Source organism: Rhipicephalus microplus, chromosome 4 (assembly GCF_043290135.1).
Source record: "Rhipicephalus microplus isolate Deutch F79 chromosome 4, USDA_Rmic, whole genome shotgun sequence".
NCBI classification, from domain to species: Eukaryota; Metazoa; Arthropoda; class Arachnida; order Ixodida; family Ixodidae; genus Rhipicephalus; species Rhipicephalus microplus.
This window is the reverse complement of record NC_134703.1, coordinates 230,120,886-230,147,290: the sequence shown is the minus strand read 5'-3', so window position 1 is coordinate 230,147,290 and position 26,405 is coordinate 230,120,886.

Below are 26,405 nucleotides of genomic sequence, written 5' to 3'. Positions count from 1 at the left end.
GTGTTGCTTTTTTCTTTGTGGTAATAGCTTTGAAGATATGTTCTGATGGTGGTGAGAGTGGAGCAGGACTGTCTCCATGGCGCAATTGGCTAGCGCGATCGGCTGTTAACCGAAAGGTTGGAGTTTCGAGCCTACCCGGTGGTGGTGCGGCGCTTTTTTTTCTTTGTGCTGATAGCTTTGAAGATATGTTCTGATGGTGGTGAGAGTGGAGCAGGACTGTCTCCGTGGCGCAATTGGCTAGCGCGATTGGCTGTTAAACGAAAGGTTGGAGGTTCGGGCCCACCCGGTGGTGGTGCGGTGCTTTTTTTTTCTTTGGGCTGATAGCTTTGAAGATATGTTCTGATGGCGGTGAGAGTGGAGCAGGACTGTCTCCCTGGCGCAATGGGCTAGCGCGATCGGCTGTTAACCGAAAAGTTGGAGGTTCGAGCACACCCGGTGGTGGTGCGGCGCTTTTTTTTCTTTGCGCTGATAGCTTTGAAGATATGTTCTGATGGTGGTGAAGGTGGAGCAAGACTGTCCCCGTGGCGCAATTGGCTAGCGCGATCGGCTGTTAACCGAAAGGTTGGAGGTTCGAGCCCACCTGGTGGTGGTGCGGCGCTTTTTTTTCTTTGCGCTTGTAGCTTTGAAGATGTGTTCTGATGGTGTTGAGAGTGGAGCAAGACTGTCTCTATGGCGCAATTGGCTAGCGCGATCAGCTGTTAACCAAAAGGTTGGAGTTTCGAGCCCACCCGGTGGTGGTGCGGCGCTTTTTTTTGCGCTGATAGTTTGAAGATATGTTCTGATGGTGGTGAGAGTGCAGCAGGACTGTCTTCGTGGCGCAATTGGCTAGCGCGATCGGCTGTTAACCGAAAGGTTGGAGGTTCGAGCCCACCCGGTGGTGCTGCGGCTCTTTTTTTTCTTTGGGGCTATAGCTCTGAAGAAATGTTCTGACGGTGGTGAGAGTGGAGCACGACTGTCTCCGTGGGGCAATAGGCTAGCGCGATCGGCTGTTAACCGAAAGGTTGGAGGTTCGAGCCCACCCGGAGGTGGTGCGGCGCTTTTTTTTTCTTTGGGCTGATAGCTTTGAAGATATGTTCTGATGGTGGTGAGAGTGGAGCACGACTGTCTCCGTGGCGCATTTGGCTAGCGCGATCGGCTGTTAACCGAAAGGTTGGAGGTTCGAGCCCACGCGGTGATGGTGTGCCGCTTTTTTTTCTTTGTGCTGATAGCTTTGAAGATATGTTCTGATGGTGGTGAGAGTGGAGCAGGACAGTCTCCGTGGCGCAATTGGCTAGCGCGATTACCTGTTGACCGAAAGGTTGGAGGTTCGAGCCCACCCGGTGGTGGTGCGGTGCTTTTTTTTTTGGGCCGATAGCTTTGAAGATATGTTCTGATGGTGGTGAGAGTGGAGCAGGACTGTCTCCGTGGCGCAATTGCCTTGCGCGATCGGCTGTTAACCGAAAGGTTGGAGGTTCGAGCCCACCCGGTGGTGGTGCGGCGTTTTATTTTCTTTGTGCTGATAGCTTTGAAGATATGTACTGATGGTGGTGAGAGTGGAGCAAGACTGTCCCCGTGGCGCAATGGGCTAGCGCGATCGGCTGTTAACCGAAAGGTTGGAGTTTCGAGCCCTCCCGGGAGTGGTGTGCTGCTTTTTTCTTTGCACTAATAGCTTTGAAGATATGTTCTGATGGTGGTGAGAGTGGAGCAGGACTGTCTCCGTGGCGCAATTGGCTAGCGCGATCGGCTGTTAACCGAAAGGTTGGATGTTCGAGCCCACCCGGTGGTGGTGTGGCGCTTTTTTTCTTTGCGCTAATAGCTTTGAAGATATGTTCTGATGGTGTTGAGATTGGAGCAAGGCTGTCTCCGTGGCGCAATGGGCTAGCGCGATCAGCTGTTAACCGAAAGGTTGGAGTTTCGAGCCCTCCCAGGAGTGGTGTGTTGCTTTTTTCTTTGTGGTAATAGCTTTGAAGATATGTTCTGACGGTGGTGAGAGTGGAGCAGGACTGTCTCCATGGCGCAATTGGCTAGCGCGATCGGCTGTTAACCGAAAGGTTCGAGTTTCGAGCCCACCCGGTGGTGGTGCGGCGCTTTTTTCTCTTTGTGCTGATAGCTTTGAAGATATGTTCTGATGGTGGTGAGTGTGGAGCAGGACTGTCTCCGTGGCGCAATTGGCTTGCGCGATCGGTTGTTAACCGAAAGGTTGGAGGTTCGAGCCCACCCGATGATGGTGTGGCGCTTTTTTTCTTTGTGCTGATAGCTTTGAAGATATGTACTGATGGTGGTGAGAGTGAAGCAGGACTGTCTCCGTGGCGCAATTGGCTAGCGCGATTGGCTGTTAACCGAAAGGTTGGAAGTTCGAGCCCACCCGGTGGTGGTGCGGTGCTTTTTTTCTTTGGGCTGATAGCTTTGAAGATATGCTCTGATGGTGGTGAGAGTGGAGCAGGACTGTCTCCGTGGCGCAATTGGCTTGCGCAATCGGCTGTTAACCAAAAGGTTGGAGTTTCGAGCCCACCCGGTGGTGGTGCGGCGCTGTTTTTTGCGCTGATAGTTTGAAGATATGTTCTGATGGTGGTGAGAGTGCAGCAGGACTGTCTTCGTGGCGCAATTGGCTAGCGCGATCGGCTGTTAACCGAAAGGTTGGAGGTTCGAGCCCACGCGGTGGTGCTGCGGCTCTTTTTTTTCTTTGGGGTGATAGCTCTGAAGAAATGTTCTGACGGTGGTGAGAGTGGAGCACGACTGTCTCCGTGGGGCAATAGGCTAGCGCGATCGGCTGTTAACCGAAAGGTTGGAGGTTCGAGCCCACCCGGAGGTGGTGCGGGGCTTTTTTTTTCTTTGGGCTAATAGCTTTGAAGATATGTTCTGATGGTGGTGAGAGTGGTTCACGACTGTCTCCGTGGCGCAGTTGGCTAGCGCGATCGGCTGTTAACCGAAAGGTTGGAGGTTCGAGCCCACGCGGTGATGGTGTGCCGCTTTTTTCTTTGTGCTGATAGCTTTGAAGATATGTTCTGATGGTGGTGAGAGTGGAGCAGGACTGTCTCCGTGGCGCAATTGGCTAGCGCGATTACCTGTTGACCGAAAGGTTGGAGGTTCGAGCCCACCCGGTGGTGGTGCGGTGCTTTTTTTCTTTGGGCCGATAGCTTTGAAGATATGTTCTGATGGTGGTGAGAGTGGAGCAGGACTTTCTCCATGGCGCAATTGGCTTGCGCGATCGGCTGTTAACCGAAAGGTTGGAGGTTCGAGCCCACCCGGTGGTGGTGCGGCGTTTTTTTTTCTTTGTGCTGATAGCTTTGAAGATATGTTCTGATGGTGTTGAGAGTGGAGCAAGACTGTCTCCGTGGCGCAATTGGCTTGCGCGATCGGCTGTTAACCGAAAGGTTGGAGGTTCGAGCCACCCGGTGGTGGTGCGGCGCTTTTTTTTCTTTGCGCTGATAGCTTTGAAGATATGTTCTGATGGTGGTGAGAGTAGAGCAAGACTGTCCCCGTGGCGCATTGGGTTAGCGCGATCGGCTGTTAACCGAAAGGTTGGAGGTTCGAGCCCACCCGGTGGTGGCGCGGCGCTTTTTTTCTTTGCGCTAATAGCTTTGAAGATATGTTCTGATGGTGGTGAGAGTGGAGCAGGACTGTCTCCGTGGCGCAATTGGCTTGCGCGATCGGCTGTTAACCAAAAGGTTGGAGGTTCGAGCCCTCCCAGGAGTGGTGTGTTGCTTTTTTCTTTGTGGTAATAGCTTTGAAGATATGTTCTGATGGTGGTGAGAGTGGAGCAGGACTGTCTCCATGGCGTAATTGGCTAGCGCGATCGGCTGTTAACCGAAAGGTTGGAGTTTCGAGCCTACCCGGTGGTGGTGCGGCGCTTTTTTTTCTTTGTGCTGATAGCTTTGAAGATATGTTCTGATGGTGGTGAGAGTGGAGCAGGACTGTCTCCGTGGCGCAATTGGCTAGCGCGATTGGCTGTTAAACGAAAGGTTGGAGGTTCGGGCCCACCCGGTGGTGGTGCGGTGCTTTTTTTTCTTTGGGCTGATAGCTTTGAAGATATGTTCTGATGGCGGTGAGAGTGGAGCAGGACTGTCTCCCTGGCGCAATGGGCTAGCGCGATCGGCTGTTAACCGAAAGGTTGGAGGTTCGAGCACACCCGGTGGTGGTGCGGCGCTTTTTTTTCTTTGCGCTGATAGCTTTGAAGATATGTTCTGATGGTGGTGAAGGTGGAGCAAGACTGTCCCCGTGGCGCAATTGGCTAGCGCGATCGGCTGTTAACCGAAAGGTTGGAGGTTCGAGCCCACCCGGTGGTGGTGAGGCGCTTTTTTTTCTTTGCGCTTGTAGCTTTGAAGATGTGTTCTGATGGTGTTGAGAGTGGAGCAAGACTGTCTCTATGGCGCAATTGGCTAGCGCGATCGGCTGTTAACCAAAATGTTGGAGTTTCGAGCCCACCCGGTGGTGGTGCGGCGCTTTTTTTTGCGCTGATAGTTTGAAGATATGTTCTGATGGTGGTGAGAGTGCAGCAGGACTGTCTTCGTGGCGCAATTGGCTAGCGCGATCGGCTGTTAACCGAAAGGTTGGAGGTTCGAGCCCACCTGGTGGTGCTGCGGCTCTTTTTTTTCTTTGGGGTGATAGCTCTGAAGAAATGTTCTGACAGAGGTGAGAGTGGAGCACGACTGTCTCCGTGGGGCAATAGGCTAGCGCGATCGGCTGTTAACCGAAAGGTTGGAGGTTCGAGCCCACCCGGAGGTGGTGCGGCGCTTTTTTTTTCTTTGGGCTGATAGCTTTGAAGATATGTTCTGATGGTGGTGAGAGTGGAGCACGACTGTCTCCGTGGCGCAATTGCCTTGCGCGATCGGCTGTTAACCGAAAGGTTGGAGGTTCGAGCCCACCCGGTGGTGGTGCGGCGTTTTTTTTTCTTTGTGCTGATAGCTTTGAAGATATGTACTGATGGTGGTGAGAGTGGAGCAAGACTGTCCCCGTGGCGCAATGGGCTAGCGCGATCGGCTGTTAACCGAAAGGTTGGAGTTTCGAGCCCTCCCGGGAGTGGTGTGCTGCTTTTTTCTTTGCACTAATAGCTTTGAAGATATGTTCTGATGGTGGTGAGAGTGGAGCAGGACTGTCTCCGTGGCGCAATTGGCTAGCGCGATCGGCTGTTAACCGAAAGGTTGGATGTTCGAGCCCACCCGGTGGTGGTGCGGCGCTTTTTTTCTTTGCGCTAATAGCTTTGAAGATATGTTCTGATGGTGTTGAGATTGGAGCAAGGCTGTCTCCGTGGCGCAATGGGCTAGCGCGATCAGCTGTTAACCGAAAGGTTGGAGTTTCGAGCCCTCCCAGGAGTGGTGTGTTGCTTTTTTCTTTGTGGTAATAGCTTTGAAGATATGTTCTGACGGTGGTGAGAGTGGAGCAGGACTGTCTCCATGGCGCAATTGGCTAGCGCGATCGGCTGTTAACCGAAAGGTTGGAGTTTCGAGCCCACCCGGTGGTGGTGCGGCGCTTTTTTCTCTTTGTGCTGATAGCTTTGAAGATATGTTCTGATGGTGGTGAGAGCGGAGCAGGACTGTCTCTGTGGCGCAATTGGCTAACGCGATTGGCTGTTAACCGAAAGGTTGGAGGTTCGAGCCCACCCGGTGGTGGTGCGGCGCTTTTTTTTCTTTGCGCTTGTAGCTTTGAAGATATGTTCTGATGGTGTTGAGAGTGGAGAGAGACTGTCTCCGTGGCGCAATTGGGTAGCGCGATCGGCTGTTAACCGAAAGGTTGGAGGTTCGAGCCCACCCGGTGGTGGTGCGGCGCTTTTTTTTCTTTGCGCTGATAGCTTTGAAGATATGTTCTGATGGTGGTGAGAGTGGAGCAAGACTGTCCCCGTGGCGCATTGGGTTAGCGCGATCGGCTGTTAACCGAAAGGTTGGAGGTTCGAGCCCACCCGGTGGTGGCGCAGCGCTTTTTTTCTTTGCGCTAATAGCTTTGAAGATATGTTCTGATGGTGGTGAGAGTGGAGCAGGACTGTCTCCGTGGCGCAATTGGCTTGCGCGATCGGCTGTTAACCAAAAGGTTGGAGGTTCGAGCCCTCCCAGGAGTGGTGTGTTGCTTTTTTCTTTGTGGTAATAGCTTTGAAGATATGTTCTGATGGTGGTGAGAGTGGAGCAGGACTGTCTCCATGGCGCAATTGGCTAGCGCGATCGGCTGTTAACCAAAAGGTTGGAGTTTCGAGCCTACCCGGTGGTGGTGCGGCGCTTTTTTTTCTTTGTGCTGATAGCTTTGAAGATATGTTCTGATGGTGGTGAGAGTGGAGCAGGACTGTCTCCGTGGCGCAATTGGCTAGCGCGATTGGCTGTTAAACGAAAGGTTGGAGGTTCGAGCCCACCCGGTGGTGGTGCGGTGCTTTTTTCTCTTTGTGCTGATAGCTTTGAAGATATGTTCTGATGGTGGTGAGAGTGGAGCAGGACTGTCTCCATGGCGCAATTGGCTTGCGCGATCGGCTGTTAACCGAAAGGTTGGAGGTTCGAGCCCACCCGGTGGTGGTGCGGCGTTTTTTTTTCTTTGCGCTAATAGCTTTGAAGATATGTTCTGATGGTGGTGAGAGTGAAGCAGGACTGTCTCCATGGCGCAATTGGCTAGCGCGATCGGCTGTTAACCGAAAGGTTGGAGTTTCGAGCCCACCCGGTGGTGGTGCGGCACTTTTTTCTCTTTGTGCTGATAGCTTTGAAGATATGTTCTGATGGTGGTGAGAGTGGAGCAGGACTGTCTTTGTGGCGCTATTGGCTAACGCGATTGGCTTTTAACCTAAAGGTTGGAGGTTCGAGCCCACCCGGAGGTGGTGCGGCGCTTTTTTTTCTTTGCGCTTGTAGCTTTGAAGATATGTTCTGATGGTGTTGAGCGTGGAGCAAGACTGTCTCCGTGGCGCAATTGGCTAGCGCGATCGGCTGTTAACCGAAAGGTTGGAGGTTCGAGCCCACCCGGTGGTGGTGCGGCGCTATTTTTCTTTGCGCTGATAGCTTTGAAGATATGTTCTGATGGTGGTGAGAGTGGAGCAAGACTGTCCCCGTGGCGCATTGGGTTAGCGCGATCGGCTGTTAACCGAAAGGTTCGAGGTTCGAGCCCACCCGGTGGTGGCGCGGCGCTTTTTTTCTTTGCGCTAATAGCTTTGAAGATATGTTCTGATGGTGGTGAGAGTGGAGCAGGACTGTCTCCGTGGCGCAATTGGCTAGCGCGATTGGCTGTTAACCGAAAGGTTGGAGGTTCGAGCCCACCCGGTGGTGGTGCGGTGCTTTTTTTTCTTTGGGCTGATGGCTTTGAAGATATGTTCTGATGGTGGTGAGAGTGCAGCAGGACTGTCTTCGTGGCGCAATTGGCTAGCGCGATCGGCTGTTAACCGAAAGGTTGGAGGTTCGAGCCCACCCGGTGGTGCTGCGGCTCTTTTATTTCTTTGGGGTGATAGCTCTGAAGAAATGTTCTGACGGTGGTGAGTGTGGAGCACGACTGTCTCCGTGGGGCAATAGGCTAGCGCGATCGGCTGTTAACAGAAAGTTTGGAGGTTCGAGCCCACCCGGAGGTGGGGCGGCGCTTTTTTTTTCTTTGGGCTCATAGCTTTGAAGATATGTTCTGATGGTGGTTAGAGTGGAGCACGACTGTCTCCGTGGCGCATTTGGCTAGCGCGATCGGCTGTTAACCGAAAGGTTGGAGGTTCGAGCCCACGCGGTGATGGTGTGCCGCTTTTTTTTCTTTGTGCTGATAGCTTTGAAGATATGTTCTGATGGTGGTGTGAGTGGAGCAGGACTGTCTCCGTGGCGCAATTGGCTAGCGCGATTACCTGTTGACCGAAAGGTTGGAGGTTCGAGCCACCCGGTGGTGCGGTGCTTTTTTTCTTTGGGCCGATAGCTTTGAAGATATGTTCTGATGGTGGTGAGAGTGGAGCAGGACTGTCTCCGTGGCGCAATTGCCTTGCGCGATCGGCTGTTAACCGAAAGGTTGGAGGTTCGAGCCCACCCGGTGGTGGTGTGGCGTTTTTTTTTCTTTGTGCTGATAGCTTTGAAGATATGTACTGATGGTGGTGAGAGTGGAGCAAGACTGTCCCCGTGGCGCAATGGGCTAGCGCGATCGGCTGTTAACCAAAAGGTTGGAGTTTCGAGCCCTCCCGGGAGTGGTGTGCTGCTTTTTTCTTTGCACTAATAGCTTTGAAGATATGTTCTGATGGTGGTGAGAGTGGAGCAGGACTGTCTCCGTGGCGCAATTGGCTAGCGCGATCGGCTGTTAACATAAAGGTTGGATGTTCGAGCCCACCCGGTGGTGGTGCGGCGTTTTTTTTCTTTGCGCTAATAGCTTTGAAGATATGTTCTAATGGTGGTGAGAGTGCAGCAGGACTGTCTCCGTGGCGCAATTGGCCAGCGCGATCGGCTGTTAACCCAAAAGTTGGAGGTTCGAGCCCACCCGGTGGTGGCGCGGTGCTTTTTTTCTTTGCGCTAATAGCTTTGAAGATATGTTCTGATAGTGTTGAGAGTGGAGCAAGGCTGTCTCCGTGGCGCAATGGGCTAGCGCGATCGGCTGGTAACCGAAAGGTTGGAGGTTCGAGCCCACCCGGTGGTGGCGCGGCGCTTTCTATTCTTTGGGCTGATAGCTTTGAATATATGTTCTGATGGTGGTGAGAGTGAAGCAGTACTGTCTCCGTGGCGCAATTGGCTAGCGCGATCGGCTGTTAACCGAAAGGTTGGAGGTTCGAGCCCACCCGGTGGTGTTGCGGCGCTTTTTTTTCTTTGGGGTGATAGCTCTGAAGAAATGTTTTGACGGTGGTGAGTGTGGAGCAGGACTGTCTCCGTGGCGCAATTGGCTTGCGCGATCGCTTGTTAACCGAAAGGTTGGAGGTTCGAGCCCACCCGATGATGGTGTGGCGCTTTTTTTCTTTGTGCTGATAGCTTTGAAGATATGTTCTGATGGTGGTGAGAGTGAAGCAGGACTGTCTCCGTGGCGCAATTGGCTAGCGCGATTGGCTGTTAACCGAAAGGTTGGAAGTTCGAGCCCACCCGGTGGTGGTGCGGTGCTTTTTTTCTTTGGGCTGATAGCTTTGAAGATATGTTCTGATGGTGGTGAGAGTGGAGCAGGACTGTCTCCGTGGCGCAATTGGCTTGCGCAATCGGCTGTTAACCGAAATGTTGGAGGTTCGAGCCCACCCGGTGGTGGTGCGGTGCTTTTTTTCTTTGGGCTGATAGCTTTGAAGATATGTTCTGATGGTGGTGAGAGTGGAGCAGGACTGTCTTCGTGGCGCGATTGGCTAGCGCGATCGGCTTTTAACCGAAATGTTGGAGGTTCGAGCCCACCCGGTGGAGGTGCGGCGCTTTTTTTTCTTTGCGCTAATAGCTTTGAAGATATGTTCTGATGGTGTTGAGAGTGGAGCAAGGCTATCTCCGTGGCGCAATGGGCTAGCGCGATCGGCTGTTAAACGAAAGGTTGGAGGTTCGAGCCCACCCGGTGGTGGTGCGGTGCTTTTTTTCTTTGGGCTGATAGCTTTGAAGATATGTTCTGATGGTGGTGAGAGTGGAGCAGGACTGTCTTCGTGGCGCGATTGGCTAGCGCGATCGGCTTTTAACCGAAAGGTTGAAGGTTCGAGCCCACCCGGTGGTGGTGCGGCGCTTTTTTTTCTTTGGGCTGATAGCTTTGAAGATATGTTCTGATGGTGGTGAGAGTGGAGCAAGACTCTCCCCGTGGCGCAATGGGCAAGCGCGATCGGCTGTTAACCAAAAGGTTGGAGTTTCGAGCCCACCCGGTGGTGGTGCGGCGCTGTTTTTTGCGCTGATAGTTTGAAGATATGTTCTGATGGTGGTGAGAGTGCAGCAGGAGTGTCTTCGTGGCGCAATTGGCTAGCGCGATGGGCTGTTAACCGAAAGGTTGGAGGTTCGAGCCCACGCGGTGGTGCTGCGGCTCTTTTTTTTCTTTGGGGTGATAGCTCTGAAGAAATGTTCTGACGGTGGTGAGAGTGGAGCACGACTGTCTCCGTGGGGCAATAGGCTAGCGCGATCGGCTGTTAACCGAAAGGTTGAAGGTTCGAGCCCACCCGGAGGTGGTGCGGCGCTTTTTTTTTCTTTGGGCTAATAGCTTTGAAGATATGTTCTGATGGTGGTGAGAGTGGTTCACGACTGTCTCCGTGGCGCAGTTGGCTAGCGCGATCGGCTGTTAACCGAAAGGTTGGAGGTTCGAGCCCACGCGGTGATGGTGTGCCGCTTTTTTTCTTTGTGCTGATAGCTTTGAAGATATGTTCTGATGGTGGTGAGAGTGGAGCAGGACTGTCTCCGTGGCGCAATTGGCTAGCGCGATTACCTGTTGACCGAAAGGTTGGAGGTTCGAGCCCACCCGGTGGTGGTGCGGTGCTTTTTTTCTTTGGGCCGATAGCTTTGAAGATATGTTCTGATGGTGGTGAGAGTGGAGCAGGACTGTCTCCGTGGCGCAATTGGCTTGCGCGATCGGCTGTTAACCGAAAGGTTGGAGGTTGGAGCCCACCCGGTGGTGGTGCGGCGTTTTTTTTTCTTTGTGCTGATAGCTTTGAAGATATGTACTGATGGTGGTGAGTGTGGAGCAAGACTGTCCCCGTGGCGCAATGGGCTAGCGCGATCGGCTGTTAACCGAAAGGTTGGAGTTTCGAGCCCTCCCGGGAGTGGTGTGCTGCTTTTTTCTTTGCACTAATAGCTTTGAAGATATGTTCTGATGGTGGTGAGAGTGGAGCAGGACTGTCTCCGTGGCGCAATTGGCTAGCGCGATCGGCTGTTAACCGAAAGGTTGGATGTTCGAGCCCACCTGGTGGTGGTGCGGCGCTTTTTTTCTTTGCGCTAATAGCTTTGAAGATATGTTCTGATGGTGTTGAGATTGGAGCAAGGCTGTCTCCGTGGCGCAATGGGCTAGCGCGATCAGCTGTTAACCGAAAGGTTGGAGTTTCGAGCCCTCCCAGGAGTGGTGTGTTGCTTTTTTCTTTGTGGTAATAGCTTTGAAGATATGTTCTGACGGTGGTGAGAGTGGAGCAGGACTGTCTCCATGGCGCAATTGGCTAGCGCGATCGGCTGTTAACCGAAAGGTTGGAGTTTCGAGCCCACCCGGTGGTGGTGCGGCGCTTTTTTCTCTTTGTGCTGATAGCTTTGAAGATATGTTCTGATGGTGGTGAGAGCGGAGCAGGACTGTCTCTGTGGCGCAATTGGCTAACGCGATTGGCTGTTAACCGAAAGGTTGGAGGTTCGAGCCCACCCGGTGGTGGTGCGGCGCTTTTTTTTCTTTGCGCTTGTAGCTTTGAAGATATGTTCTGATGGTGTTGAGAGTGGAGCAAGACTGTCTCCGTGGCGCAATTGGCTAGCGCGATCGGCTGTTAACCGAAAGGTTGGAGGTTCGAGCCCACCCGGTGGTGGTGCGGCGCTTTTTTTTCTTTGCGCTGATAGCTTTGAAGATATGTTCTGATGGTGGTGAGAGTGGAGCAAGACTGTCCCCGTGGCGCATTGGGTTAGCGCGATCGGCTGTTAACCGAAAGGTTGGAGGTTCGAGCCCACCCGGTGGTGGCGCAGCGCTTTTTTTCTTTGCGCTAATAGCTTTGAAGATATGTTCTGATGGTGGTGAGAGTGGAGCAGGACTGTCTCCGTGGCGCAATTGGCTTGCGCGATCGGCTGTTAACCAAAAGGTTGGAGGTTCGAGCCCTCCCAGGAGTGGTGTGTTGCTTTTTTTTTGTGGTAATAGCTTTGAAGATATGTTCTGATGGTGGTGAGAGTGGAGCAGGACTGTCTCCATGGCGCAATTGGCTAGCGCGATCGGCTGTTAACCGAAAGGTTGGAGTTTCGAGCCTACCCGGTGGTGGTGCGGCGCTTTTTTTTCTTTGTGCTGATAGCTTTGAAGATATGTTCTGATGGTGGTGAGAGTGGAGCAGGACTGTCTCCGTGGCGCAATTGGCTAGCGCGATTGGCTGTTAAACGAAAGGTTGGAGGTTCGAGCCCACCCGGTGGTGGTGCGGTGCTTTTTTCTATTTGTGCTGATAGCTTTGAAGATATGTTCTGATGGTGGTGAGAGTGGAGCAGGACTGTCTTCATGGCGCAATTGGCTTGCGCGATCGGCTGTTAACCGAAAGGTTGGAGGTTCGAGCCCACCCGGTGGTGGTGCGGCGTTTTTTTTTCTTTGCGCTAATAGCTTTGAAGATATGTTCTGATGGTGGTGAGAGTGAAGCAGGACTGTCTCCATGGCGCAATTGGCTAGCGCGATCGGCTTTTAACCGAAAGGTTGGAGTTTCGAGCCCACCCGGTGGTGGTGCGGCACTTTTTTCTCTTTGTGCTGATAGCTTTGAAGATGTGTTCTGATGGTGGTGAGAGTGGAGCAGGACTGTCTTTGTGGCGCTATTGGCTAACGCGATTGGCTTTTAACCGAAAGGTTGGAGGTTCGAGCCCACCCGGAGGTGGTGCGGCGCTTTTTTTTCTTTGCGCTTGTAGCTTTGAAGATATGTTCTGATGGTGTTGAGCGTGGAGCAAGACTGTCTCCGTGGCGCAATTGGCTAGCGCGATCGGCTGTTAACCGAAAGGTTGGAGGTTCGAGCCCACCCGGTGGTGGTGCGATGCTATTTTTCTTTGCGCTGATAGCTTTGAAGATATGTTCTGATGGTGGTGAGAGTGGAGCAAGACTGTCCCCGTGGCGCATTGGGTTAGCGCGATCGGCTGTTAACCGAAAGGTTGGAGGTTCGAGCCCACCCGGTGGTGGCGCGGCGCTTTTTTTCTTTGCGCTAATAGCTTTGAAGATATGTTCTGATGGTGGTGAGAGTGGAGCAGGACTGTCTCCGTGGCGCAATTGGCTAGCGCGATTGGCTGTTAACCGAAAGGTTGGAGGTTCGAGCCCACCCGGTGGTGGTGCGGTGCTTTTTTTTCTTTGGGCTGATGGCTTTGAAGATATGTTCTGATGGTGGTGAGAGTGCAGCAGGACTGTCTTCGTGGCGCAATTGGCTAGCGCGATCGGCTGTTAACCGAAAGGTTGGAGGTTCGAGCCCACCCGGTGGTGCTGCGGCTCTTTTATTTCTTTGGGGTGATAGCTCTGAAGAAATGTTCTGACGGTGGTGATTGTGGAGCACGACTGTCTTCGTGGGGCAATAGGCTAGCGCGATCGGCTGTTAACAGAAAGTTTGGAGGTTCGAGCCCACCCGGAGGTGGTGCGGCGCTTTTTTTTTCTTTGGGCTCATAGCTTTGAAGATATGTTCTGATGGTGGTGAGAGTGGAGCACGACTGTCTCCGTGGCGCATTTGGCTAGCGCGATCGGCTGTTAACCGAAAGGTTGGAGGTTCGAGCCCACGCGGTGATGGTGTGCTGCTTTTTTTTCTTTGTGCTGATAGCTTTGAAGATATGTTCTGATGGTGGTGTGAGTGGAGCAGGACTGCCTCCGTGGCGCAATTGGCTAGCGCGATTACCTGTTGACCGAAAGGTTGGAGGTTCGAGCCCACCCGGTGGTGGTGCGGTGCTTTTTTTCTTTGGGCCGATAGCTTTGAAGATATGTTCTGATGGTGGTGAGAGTGGAGCAGGACTGTCTCCGTGGCGCAATTGCCTTGCGCGATCGGCTGTTAACCGAAAGGTTGGAGGTTCGAGCCCACCCGGTGGTGGTGCGGCGTTTTTTTTTTCTTTGTGCTGATAGCTTTGAAGATATGTACTGATGGTGGTGAGAGTGGAGCAAGACTGTCCCCCTGGCGCAATGGGCAAGCGCGATCGGCTGTTAACCAAAAGGTTGGAGTTTCGAGCCCTCCCGGGAGTGGTGTGCTGCTTTTTTCTTTGCACTAATAGCTTTGAAGATATGTTCTGATGGTGGTGAGAGTGGAGCAGGACTGTCTCCGTGGCGCAATTGGCTAGCGCGATCGGCTGTTAACCTAAAGGTTGGATGTTCGAGCCCACCCGGTGGTGGTGCGGCGTTTTTTTTCTTTGCGCTAATAGCTTTGAAGATATGTTCTAATGGTGGTGAGAGTGCAGCAGGACTGTCTCCGTGGCGCAATTGGCCAGCGCGATCGGCTGTTAACCCAAAAGTTGGAGGTTCGAGCCCTCCCGGGAGTGGTGTGTTGCTTTTTTCTTTGCGCTGATAGCTTTGAAGATATGTTCTGATGGTGGTAAGAGTGGAGCACGACTGTCTCCGTGGCGCAATTGGCTAGTGCGATCGGCTGTTAACCGAAAGGTTGGAGGTTCGAGCCCACCCGGTGGTGGTGCGGCACTTTTTTTTCTTTGGGCTGATAGCTTTGAAGATATGTTCTGATGGTGGTGAGAAGGGAGCAAGACTGTCTCCGTGGCGCAATGGGCTAGCGCAATCGTCTGTTAACCGAAAGGTTGGAGGTTCGAGCCCACCCGGTGGTGGTGTGGCGCTTTTTTCTTTGCACTATTAGCTTTGAAGATATGTTCTGATGGTGGTGAAAATGGAGCAGGACTGTCTCCGTGGCACAATTGGCTAGCGCGATCGGCTATTAACCGAAAGGTTGGAGGTTCGAGCCCACCCGGTGGTGGCGCGGTGCTTTTTTTCTTTGCGCTAATAGCTTTGAAGATATGTTCTGATAGTGTTGAGAGTGGAGCAAGGCTGTCTCCGTGGCGCAATGGGCTTGCGCGATCGGCTGGTAACCGAAAGGTTGGAGGTTCGAGCCCACCCGGTGGTGGCGCGGCGCTTTCTATTCTTTGAGCTGATAGCTTTGAATATATGTTCTGATGGTGGTGAGAGTGAAGCAGTACTGTCTCCGTGGCGCAATTGGCTAGCGCGATCGGCTGTTAACCGAAAGGTTGGAGGTTCGAGCCCACCCGGTGGTGTTGCGGCGCTTTTTTTTCTTTGGGGTGATAGCTCTGAAGAAATGTTTTGACGGTGGTGAGTGTGGAGCAGGACTGTCTCCGTGGCGCAATTGGCTTGCGCGATCGCTTGTTAACCGAAAGGTTGGAGGTTCGAGCCCACCCGATGATGGTGTGGCGCTTTTTTTCTTTGTGCTGATAGCTTTGAAGATATGTTCTGATGGTGGTGAGAGTGAAGCAGGACTGTCTCCGTGGCGCAATTGGCTAGCGCGATTGGCTGTTAACCGAAAGGTTGGAAGTTCGAGCCCACCCGGTGGTGGTGCGGTGCTTTTTTTCTTTGGGCTGATAGCTTTGAAGATATGTTCTGATGGTGGTGAGAGTGGAGCAGGACTGTCTCCGTGGCGCAATTGGCTTGCGCAATCGGCTGTTAACCGAAAGGTTGGAGGTTCGAGCCCACCCGGTGGTGGTGCGGTGCTTTTTTTCTTTGGGCTGATAGCTTTGAAGATATGTTCTGATGGTGGTGAGAGTGGAGCAGGACTGTCTTCGTGGCGCGATTGGCTAGCGCGATCGGCTTTTAACCGAAATGTTGGAGGTTCGAGCCCACCCGGTGGAGGTGCGGAGCTTTTTTTCTTTGCGCTAATAGCTTTGAAGATATGTTCTGATGGTGTTGAGAGTGGAGCAAGGCTATCTCCGTGGCGCAATGGGCTAGCGCGATCGGCTGTTAAACGAAAGGTTGGAGGTTCGAGCCCACCCGGTGGTGGTGCGGTGCTTTTTTTCTTTGGGCTGATAGCTTTGAAGATATGTTCTGATGGTGGTGAGAGTGGAGCAGGACTGTCTTCGTGGCGCGATTGGCTAGCGCGATCGGCTTTTAACCGAAAGGTTGAAGGTTCGAGCCCACCCGGTGGTGGTGCGGCGCTTTTTTTTCTTTGGGCTGATAGCTTTGAAGATATGTTCTGATGGTGGTGAGAGTGGAGCAAGACTCTCCCCGTGGCGCAATGGGCAAGCGCGATCGGCTGTTAACCAAACGGTTGGAGTTTCGAGCCCACCCGGTGGTGGTGCGGCGCTTTTTTTTGCGCTGATAGTTTGAAGATATGTTCTGATGGTGGTGAGAGTGCAGCAGGACTGTCTCCGTGGCACAATTGGCTAGCGCGATCGGCTATTAACCGAAAGGTTGGAGGTTCGAGCCCATCCGGTGGTGGCGCGGTGCTTTTTTTCTTTGCGCTAATAGCTTTGAAGATATGTTCTGATAGTGTTGAGAGTGGAGCAAGGCTGTCTCCGTGGCGCAATGGGCTAGCGCGATCGGCTGGTAACCGAAAGGTTGGAGGTTCGAGCCCACCCGGTGGTGGCGCGGCGCTTTCTATTCTTTGAGCTGATAGCTTTGAATATATGTTCTGATGGTGGTGAGAGTGAAGCAGTACTGTCTCCGTGGCGCAATTGGCTAGCGCGATCGGCTGTTAACCGAAAGGTTGGAGGTTCGAGCCCACCCGGTGGTGTTGCGGCGCTTTTTTTTCTTTGGGGTGATAGCTCTGAAGAAATGTTTTGACGGTGGTGAGTGTGGAGCAGGACTGTCTCCGTGGCGCAATTGGCTTGCGCGATCGCTTGTTAACCGAAAGGTTGGAGGTTCGAGCCCACCCGATGATGGTGTGGCGCTTTTTTTCTTTGTGCTGATAGCTTTGAAGATATGTTCTGATGGTGGTGAGAGTGAAGCAGGACTGTCTCCGTGGCGCAATTGGCTAGCGCGATTGGCTGTTAACCGAAAGGTTGGAAGTTCGAGCCCACCCGGTGGTGGTGCGGTGCTTTTTTTCTTTGGGCTGATAGCTTTGAAGATATGTTCTGATGGTGGTGAGAGTGGAGCAGGACTGTCTCCGTGGCGCAATTGGCTTGCGCAATCGGCTGTTAACCGAAAGGTTGGAGGTTCGAGCCCACCCAGTGGTGGTGCGGTGCTTTTTTTCTTTGGGCTGATAGCTTTGAAGATATGTTCTGATGGTGGTGAGAGTGGAGCAAGACTCTCCCCGTGGCGCAATGGGCAAGCGCGATCGGCTGTTAACCAAAAGGTTGGAGTTTCGAGCCCACCCGGTGGTGGTGCGGCGCTTTTTTTTGCGCTGATAGTTTGAAGATATGTTCTGATGGTGGTGAGAGTGCAGCAGGACTGTCTCCATGGCGCAATTGGCTTGCGCGATCGGCTGTTAACCGAAAGGTTGGAGGTTCGAGCCCACCCGGTGGTGGTGCGGCGTTTTTTTTTCTTTGTGCTGATAGCTTTGAAGATATGTTCTGATGGTGTTGAGAGTGGAGCAAGACTGTCTCCGTGGCGCAATTGGCTTGCGCGATCGGCTGTTAACCGAAAGGTTGGAGGTTCGAGCCCACCCGGTGGTGGTGCGGCGCTTTTTTTTCTTTGCGCTGATAGCTTTGAAGATATGTTCTGATGGTGGTGAGAGTAGAGCAAGACTGTCCCCGTGGCGCATTGGGTTAGCGCGATCGGCTGTTAACCGAAAGGTTGGAGGTTCGAGCCCACCCGGTGGTGGCGCGGCGCTTTTTTTCTTTGCGCTAATAGCTTTGAAGATATGTTCTGATTGTGGTGAGAGTGGAGCAGGACTGTCTCCGTGGCGCAATTGGCTTGCGCGATCGGCTGTTAACCAAAAGGTTGGAGGTTCGAGCCCTCCCAGGAGTGGTGTGTTGCTTTTTTCTTTGTGGTAATAGCTTTGAAGATATGTTCTGATGGTGGTGAGAGTGGAGCAGGACTGTCTCCATGGCGCAATTGGCTAGCGCGATCGGCTGTTAACCGAAAGGTTGGAGTTTCGAGCCTACCCGGTGGTGGTGCGGCGCTTTTTTTTCTTTGTGCTGATAGCTTTGAAGATATGTTCTGATGGTGGTGAAAGTGGAGCAGGACTGTCTCCGTGGCGCAATTGGCTAGCGCGATTGGCTGTTAAACGAAAGGTTGGAGGTTCGGGCCCACCCGGTGGTGGTGCGGTGCTTTTTTTTCTTTGGGCTGATAGCTTTGAAGATATGTTCTGGTGGCGGTGAGAGTGGAGCAGGACTGTCTCCCTGGCGCAATGGGCTAGCGCGATCGGCTGTTAACCGAAAGTTTGGAGGTTCGAGCACACCCGGTGGTGGTGCGGCGCTTTTTTTTCTTTGCGCTGACAGCTTTGAAGATATGTTCTGATGGTGGTGAGGGTGGAGCAAGACTGTCCCCGTGGCGCAATTGGCCAGCGCGATCGGCTGTTAACCGAAAGGTTGGAGGTTCGAGCCCACCCGGTGGTGGTGCGGCGCTTTTTTTTTCTTTGCGCTTGTAGCTTTGAAGATATGTTCTGATGGTGTTGAGAGTGGAGCAAGACTGTCTCTGTGGCGCAATTGGCTAGCGCGATCGGCTGTTAACCGAAAGGTTGGAGGTTCGAGCCCACCTGGTGGTGGTGCTGCGCTTTTTTTTTCTTTGCGCTGATAGCTTTGAAGATATGTTCTGATAGTGGTGAGAGTGGAGCAAGACTGTCCCCGTGGCGCAATGGGTTAGCGCGATCGGCTGTTAACCGAAAGGTTGGAGGTTCGAGCCCACCCGAAGGTGGCGCGGCGCTTTTTTTCTTTGCGCTAATAGCTTTGAAGATATGTTCTGATGGTGGTGAGAGTGGAGCAGGACTGTCTCCATGGCGCAATTGGCTAGCGCGATCGGCTGATAACCGAAAGGTTGGAGTTTCGAGCCCACCCGGTGGTGGTGCGGCGCTTTTTCTTCTTTGGGCTGATAGCTCTGAAGAAATGTTCTGACGGTGGTGAGAGTGGAGCAGGACTGTCTCCGTGGCGCAATTGGCTAGCGCGATCGGCTTTTAACCAAAAAGTTGGAGGTTCGAGCCCTCCCGGGTGGGGTGTGTTCTTTTTTCTTTGCGATGATAGCTTTGAAGATATTTTCTGATGTTGGTGAGCGTGGAGCACGATTGTCTCCGTGGCGCAATTGGCTAGCGCGATCGGCCGTTAACCAAAGGGTTGGAGGTTCGAGCCCACCCGGTGGTGGTGCGGCGCTTTTTTTTTCTTTGGGCTGATAGCTTGAAAGATATGTTCTAATGGTGGTGAGAGTGGAGCAGGACTGTCTCCGTGGAGCAATTGGCCAGCGCGATCGGCTGTTAACCGAAAAGTTGGAGGTTCGAGCCCTCCCGGGAGTGGTGTGTTGCTTTTTTCTTTGTGCTGATAGCTTTGAAGATATGTTCTGATGGTGGTAAGAGTGGAGCACGACTGCCTCCGTGGCGCAATTGGCTAGTGCGATCGGCTGTTAACCGAAAGGTTGAAGGTTCGAGCCCACCCGGTGGTGGTGCGGCGCTTTTTTTTCTTTGGGCTGATAGCTTTGATGATATGTTCTGATGGTGGTGAGAGTGGAGCAAGACTGTCCCCGTGGCGCAATGGGCAAGCGCGATCAGCTGTTAACCAAAAGGTTGGAATTTCGAGCCCACCCGGTGGTGGTGCGGCGCTTTTTTTTTTCTTTGGGCTGATAGCTTGAAAGATATGTTCTAATGGTGGTGAGAGTGGAGCAGGACTGTCTCCGTGGAGCAATTGGCCAGCGCGATCGGCTGTTAACCGAAAAGTTGGAGGTTCGAGCCCTCCCGGGAGTGGTGTGTTGCTTTTTTCTTTGTGCTGATAGCTTTGAAGATATGTTCTGATGGTGGTAAGAGTGGAGCACGACTGCCTCCGTGGCGCAATTGGCTAGTGCAATCGGCTGTTAACCGAAAGGTTGAAGGTTCGAGCCCACCCGGTGGTGGTGCGGCGCTTTTTTTTCTTTGGGCTGATAGCTTTGATGATATGTTCTGATGGTGGTGAGAGTGGAGAAAGACTGTCCCCGTGGCGCAATGGGCAAGCGCGATCGGCTGTTAACCAAAAGGTTGGAATTTCGAGCCCACCCGGTGGTGGTGCTGCACTTTTTTTTGCGCTGATAGTTTGAAGATATGTTCTCATGGTGGTGAGAGTGGAGCAAGACTGTCTCCGTGGCGCAATGGGCTAGCGCGATCGGCTGTTAACCGAAAGGTTGGAATTTCGAGCCCTCCCGGGAGTGGTGTGTTGCTTTTTTCTTTGCGGTAATAGCTTTGAAGATATGTTCTGATGGTGGTGAGAGTGCAGCAGGACTGTCTTCGTGGCGCAATTGGCTAGCGCGATCGGCTGTTAACCGAAAGGTTGGAGGTTCGAGCCAACCCGGTGGTGTTGCGGCGCTTTTTTTTCTTTGTGGTAATAGCTTTGAAGATATGTTCTGAAGGTGGTGAGAGTGGAGCAGGACTGTCTCCATGGCGCAATTGGCTAGCGCGATTGGCTGTTAACCGAAAGGTTGGAGTTTCGAGCCCACCCGGAGGTGGTGCGGCGCTTTTTTCTCTTTGTGCTGATAGCTTTAAGATATGTTCTGATGGTGGTGAGAGTGGAGCAGGACTGTCTCCGTGGCGCAATTGGCTAACGCGATTGGCTGTTAACCGAAAGGTTGGAGGTTCCAGCCCACCCGGTGGTGGTGCGGTGCTTTTTTTCTTTGGGCTGATAGCTTTGAAGATATGTTCTGATGGTGGTGAGAGTGGAGCAGGACTGTCTCCCTGGCGCAATTGGCTAGCGCGATCGGCTGTTAACCGAAAGGTTGGAGGTTCGAGCCCACCCGGTGGTGGTTCGGCGCTTTTTTTTCTTTGCGCTGATAGCTTTGAAGATATGTTCTGATGGTGGTGAAAGTGGAGCAAGACTGTCCCCGTGGCGCAATTGGCTAGCGCGATCGGCTGTTAACCGAAAGGTTGGAGGTTCGCGCCCACCCGGAGGTGGTGCGGCGCTTTTTTTTTCTTTGCGCTTGTAGCTTTGAAGATATGTTCTGATGGTGTTGAGAGTGGAGCAAGACTGTCTCTGTGGCGCAATTGGCTAGCGCGATCGGCTGTTAACCGAAAGGTTGGAGGTTCGAGCCCACCCGGTGGTGGTGCGGTGCTTTTTTTTCTTTGCGCTGATAGCTTTGAAGATATGTTCTGATAGTGGTGAGAGTGGAGCAAGACTGTCCCCGTGGCGCAATGGGTTAGCGCGATCGGCTGTTAACCGAAAGGTTGGAGGTTCGAGCCCACCCGGTGGTGGCGCGGCGCTTTTTTTTCTTTGCGCTGATAGCTTTGAAGATATGTTCTGATGGTGGTGAGAGTTGACCAGGTCTGTCTCCGTGGCGCAATCGGCTAGCGCGATCGGCTGTTAACTGAAAGGTTGGAGGTTCGAGCCCACCCGGTGGTGGTGCGGCGCTTTTTTTTCTTTGGGGTGATAGCTCTGAAGAAATGTTTTGACGGTGGTGAGTGTGGAGCAGGACTGTCTCCGTGGCGCAATTGGCTTGCGCGATCGGCTGTTAACCGAAAGGTTGGAGGTTCGAGCCCACCCGATGATGGTGTGGCGCTTTTTTTTCTTTGTGCTGATAGCTTTGAAGATATGTTCTGATGGTGGTGAGAGTGGAGCAAGACTGTCTCCGTGGCGCAATTGGCTAGCGCGATCGGCTGTTAACCGAAAGGTTGGAGGTTCGAGCCCACCCGGTGGTGGTGCGGCGCTATTTTTCTTTGCGCTGATAGCTTTGAAGATATGTTCTGATGGTGGCGAGAGTGGAGCAAGACTGTCCCCGTGGCGCATTGGGTTAGCGCGATCGGCTGTTAACCGAAAGGTTGGAGGTTCGAGCCCACCCGGTGGTGGCGCGGCGCTTTTTTTCTTTGCGCTAATAGCTTTGAAGATATGTTCTGATGGTGGTGAGAGTGGAGCAGGACTGTCTCCGTGGCGCAATTGGCTAGCGCGATTGGCTGTTAACCGAAAGTTTGGAGGTTCGAGCCCACCTGGTAGTGGTGCGGTGCTTTTTTTTCTTTGGGCTGATGGCTTTGAAGATATGTTCTGATGGTGTTGAGAGTGGAGCAAGACTGTCCCCGTGGCGCATTGGGTTAGCGCGATCGGCTGTTAACCGAAAGGTTGGAGGTTCGAGCCCACCCGGTGGTGGTGCGGCGCTTTTTTTTCTTTGCGCTGATAGCTTTGAAGATATGTTCTGATGGTGGTGAGAGTAGAGCAAGACTGTCCCCGTGGCGCATTGGGTTAGCGCGATCGGCTGTTAACCGAAAGGTTGGAGGTTCGAGCCCACCCGGTGGTGGCGCGGCGCTTTTTTTCTTTGCGCTAATAGCTTTGAAGATATGTTCTGATTGTGGTGAGAGTGGAGCAGGACTGTCTCCGTGGCGCAATTGGCTTGCGCGATCGGCTGTTAACCAAAAGGTTGGAGGTTCGAGCCCTCCCAGGAGTGGTGTGTTGCTTTTTTCTTTGTGGTAATAGCTTTGAAGATATGTTCTGATGGTGGTGAGAGTGGAGCAGGACTGTCTCCATGGCGCAATTGGCTAGCGCGATCGGCTGTTAACCGAAAGGTTGGAGTTTCGAGCCTACCCGGTGGTGGTGCGGCGCTTTTTTTTCTTTGTGCTGATAGCTTTGAAGATATGTTCTGATGGTGGTGAAAGTGGAGCAGGACTGTCTCCGTGGCGCAATTGGCTAGCGCGATTGGCTGTTAAACGAAAGGTTGGAGGTTCGGGCCCACCCGGTGGTGGTGCGGTGCTTTTTTTTCTTTGGGCTGATAGCTTTGAAGATATGTTCTGGTGGCGGTGAGAGTGGAGCAGGACTGTCTCCCTGGCGCAATGGGCTAGCGCGATCGGCTGTTAACCGAAAGTTTGGAGGTTCGAGCACACCCGGTGGTGGTGCGGCGCTTTTTTTTCTTTGCGCTGACAGCTTTGAAGATATGTTCTGATGGTGGTGAGGGTGGAGCAAGACTGTCCCCGTGGCGCAATTGGCCAGCGCGATCGGCTGTTAACCGAAAGGTTGGAGGTTCGAGCCCACCCGGTGGTGGTGCGGCGCTTTTTTTTTCTTTGCGCTTGTAGCTTTGAAGATATGTTCTGATGGTGTTGAGAGTGGAGCAAGACTGTCTCTGTGGCGCAATTGGCTAGCGCGATCGGCTGTTAACCGAAAGGTTGGAGGTTCGAGCCCACCTGGTGGTGGTGCTGCGCTTTTTTTTTCTTTGCGCTGATAGCTTTGAAGATATGTTCTGATAGTGGTGAGAGTGGAGCAAGACTGTCCCCGTGGCGCAATGGGTTAGCGCGATCGGCTGTTAACCGAAAGGTTGGAGGTTCGAGCCCACCCGAAGGTGGCGCGGCGCTTTTTTTCTTTGCGCTAATAGCTTTGAAGATATGTTCTGATGGTGGTGAGAGTGGAGCAGGACTGTCTCCATGGCGCAATTGGCTAGCGCGATCGGCTGATAACCGAAAGGTTGGAGTTTCGAGCCCACCCGGTGGTGGTGCGGCGCTTTTTCTTCTTTGGGCTGATAGCTCTGAAGAAATGTTCTGACGGTGGTGAGAGTGGAGCAGGGCTGTCTCCGTGGCGCAATTGGCTAGCGCGATCGGCTTTTAACCAAAAAGTTGGAGGTTCGAGCCCTCCCGGGTGGGGTGTGTTCTTTTTTCTTTGCGATGATAGCTTTGAAGATATTTTCTGATGTTGGTGAGCGTGGAGCACGATTGTCTCCGTGGCGCAATTGGCTAGCGCGATCGGCCGTTAACCAAAGGGTTGGAGGTTCGAGCCCACCCGGTGGTGGTGCGGCGCTTTTTTTTTCTTTGGGCTGATAGCTTGAAAGATATGTTCTAATGGTGGTGAGAGTGGAGCAGGACTGTCTCCGTGGAGCAATTGGCCAGCGCGATCGGCTGTTAACCGAAAAGTTGGAGGTTCGAGCCCTCCCGGGAGTGGTGTGTTGCTTTTTTCTTTGTGCTGATAGCTTTGAAGATATGTTCTGATGGTGGTAAGAGTGGAGCACGACTGCCTCCGTGGCGCAATTGGCTAGTGCGATCGGCTGTTAACCGAAAGGTTGAAGGTTCGAGCCCACCCGGTGGTGGTGCGGCGCTTTTTTTTCTTTGGGCTGATAGCTTTGATGATATGTTCTGATGGTGGTGAGAGTGGAGCAAGACTGTCCCCGTGGCGCAATGGGCAAGCGCGATCAGCTGTTAACCAAAAGGTTGGAGGTTCGAGCCCACCCGGTGGTGGTGCGGCGCTTTTTTTTTCTTTGGGCTGATAGCTTGAAAGATATGTTCTAATGGTGGTGAGAGTGGAGCAGGACTGTCTCCGTGGAGCAATCGGCTAGCGCGATCGGCTGTTAACTGAAAGGTTGGAGGTTCGAGCCCACCCGGTGGTGGTGCGGCGCTTTTTTTTCTTTGGGGTGATAGCTCTGAAGAAATGTTTTGACGGTGGTGAGTGTGGAGCAGGACTGTCTCCGTGGCGCAATTGGCTTGCGCGATCGGCTGTTAACCGAAAGGTTGGAGGTTCGAGCCCACCCGATGATGGTGTGGCGCTTTTTTTTCTTTGTGCTGATAGCTTTGAAGATATGTTCTGATGGTGGTGAGAGTGAAGCAGGACTGTCTCCGTGGCGCAATTGAATAGTGCGATTGGCTGTTAACCGAAAGGTTGGAAGTTCGAGCCCACCCGGTGGTGGTGCGGTGCTTTTTTTCTTTAGGCTGATAGCTTTGAAGATATGTTCTGATGGTGGTGAGAGTGGAGCAGGACTGTCTCCGTGGCGCAATTGGCTTGCGCAATCGGCTGTTAACCGAAAGGTTGGAGGTTCGAGCCCACCCGGTGGTGGTGCGGCGCTTTTTTTTCTTTGCGCTGATAGCTTTGAAGATATGTTCTGATGGTGGTGAGAGTGAAGCAGGACTGTCTCCATGGCGCAATTGGCTAGCGCGATCGGCTGTTAACCGAAAGGTTGGAGTTTCGAGCCCACCCGGTGGTGGTGCGGCGCTTTTTTCTCTTTGTGCTGATAGCTTTGAAGATATGTTCTGATGGTGGTGAGAGTGGAGCAGGACTGTCTATGTGGCGCTATTGGCTAACGCGATTGGCTGTTAACCGAAAGGTTGGAGGTTCGAGCCCACCCGGTGGAGAAGCGGCGCTTTTTTTTCTTTGCGCTTGTAGCTTTGAAGATATGTTCTGATGGTGTTGAGAGTGGAGCAAGACTGTCTCCGTGGCGCAATTGGCTAGCGCGATCGGCTGTTAACCGAAAGGTTGGAGGTTCGAGCCCACCCGGTGGTGGTGCGGCGCTATTTTTCTTTGCGCTGATAGCTTTGAAGATATGTTCTGATGGTGGCGAGAGTGGAGCAAGACTGTCCCCGTGGCGCATTGGGTTAGCGCGATCGGCTGTTAACCGAAAGGTTGGAGGTTCGAGCCCACCCGGTGGTGGCGCGGCGCTTTTTTTCTTTGCGCTAATAGCTTTGAAGATATGTTCTGATGGTGGTGAGAGTGGAGCAGGACTGTCTCCGTGGCGCAATTGGCTAGCGCGATTGGCTGTTAACCGAAAGTTTGGAGGTTTGAGCCCACCTGGTAGTGGTGCGGTGCTTTTTTTTCTTTGGGCTGATGGCTTTGAAGATATGTTCTGATGGTGTTGAGAGTGGAGCAAGACAGTCCCCGTGGCGCATTGGGTTAGCGCGATCGGCTGTTAACCGAAAGGTTGGAGGTTCGAGCCCACCCGGTGGTGGTGCGGCGCTTTTTTTTCTTTGCGCTGATAGCTTTGAAGATATGTTCTGATGGTGGTGAGAGTAGAGCAAGACTGTCCCCGTGGCGCATTGGGTTAGCGCGATCGGCTGTTAACCGAAAGGTTGGAGGTTCGAGCCCACCCGGTGGTGGCGCGGCGCTTTTTTTCTTTGCGCTAATAGCTTTGAAGATATGTTCTGATTGTGGTGAGAGTGGAGCAGGACTGTCTCCGTGGCGCAATTGGCTTGCGCGATCGGCTGTTAACCAAAAGGTTGGAGGTTCGAGCCCTCCCAGGAGTGGTGTGTTGCTTTTTTCTTTGTGGTAATAGCTTTGAAGATATTTTGATGGTGGTGAGAGTGGAGCAGGACTGTCTCCATGGCGCAATTGGCTAGCGCGATCGGCTGTTAACCGAAAGGTTGGAGTTTCGAGCCTACCCGGTGGTGGTGCGGCGCTTTTTTTTCTTTGTGCTGATAGCTTTGAAGATATGTTCTGATGGTGGTGAAAGTGGAGCAGGACTGTCTCCGTGGCGCAATTGGCTAGCGCGATTGGCTGTTAAACGAAAGGTTGGAGGTTCGGGCCCACCCGGTGGTGGTGCGGTGCTTTTTTTTCTTTGGGCTGATAGCTTTGAAGATATGTTCTGGTGGCGGTGAGAGTGGAGCAGGACTGTCTCCCTGGCGCAATGGGCTAGCGCGATCGGCTGTTAACCGAAAGTTTGGAGGTTCGAGCACACCCGGTGGTGGTGCGGCGCTTTTTTTTCTTTGCGCTGACAGCTTTGAAGATATGTTCTGATGGTGGTGAGGGTGGAGCAAGACTGTCCCCGTGGCGCAATTGGCCAGCGCGATCGGCTGTTAACCGAAAGGTTGGAGGTTCGAGCCCACCCGGTGGTGGTTCGGCGCTTTTTTTTTCTTTGCGCTTGTAGCTTTGAAGATATGTTCTGATGGTGTTGAGAGTGGAGCAAGACTGTCTCTGTGGCGCAATTGGCTAGCGCGATCGGCTGTTAACCGAAAGGTTGGAGGTTCGAGCCCACCTGGTGGTGGTGCTGCGCTTTTTTTTTCTTTGCGCTGATAGCTTTGAAGATATGTTCTGATAGTGGTGAGAGTGGAGCAAGACTGTCCCCGTGGCGCAATGGGTTAGCGCGATCGGCTGTTAACCGAAAGGTTGGAGGTTCGAGCCCACCCGAAGGTGGCGCGGCGCTTTTTTTCTTTGCGCTAATAGCTTTGA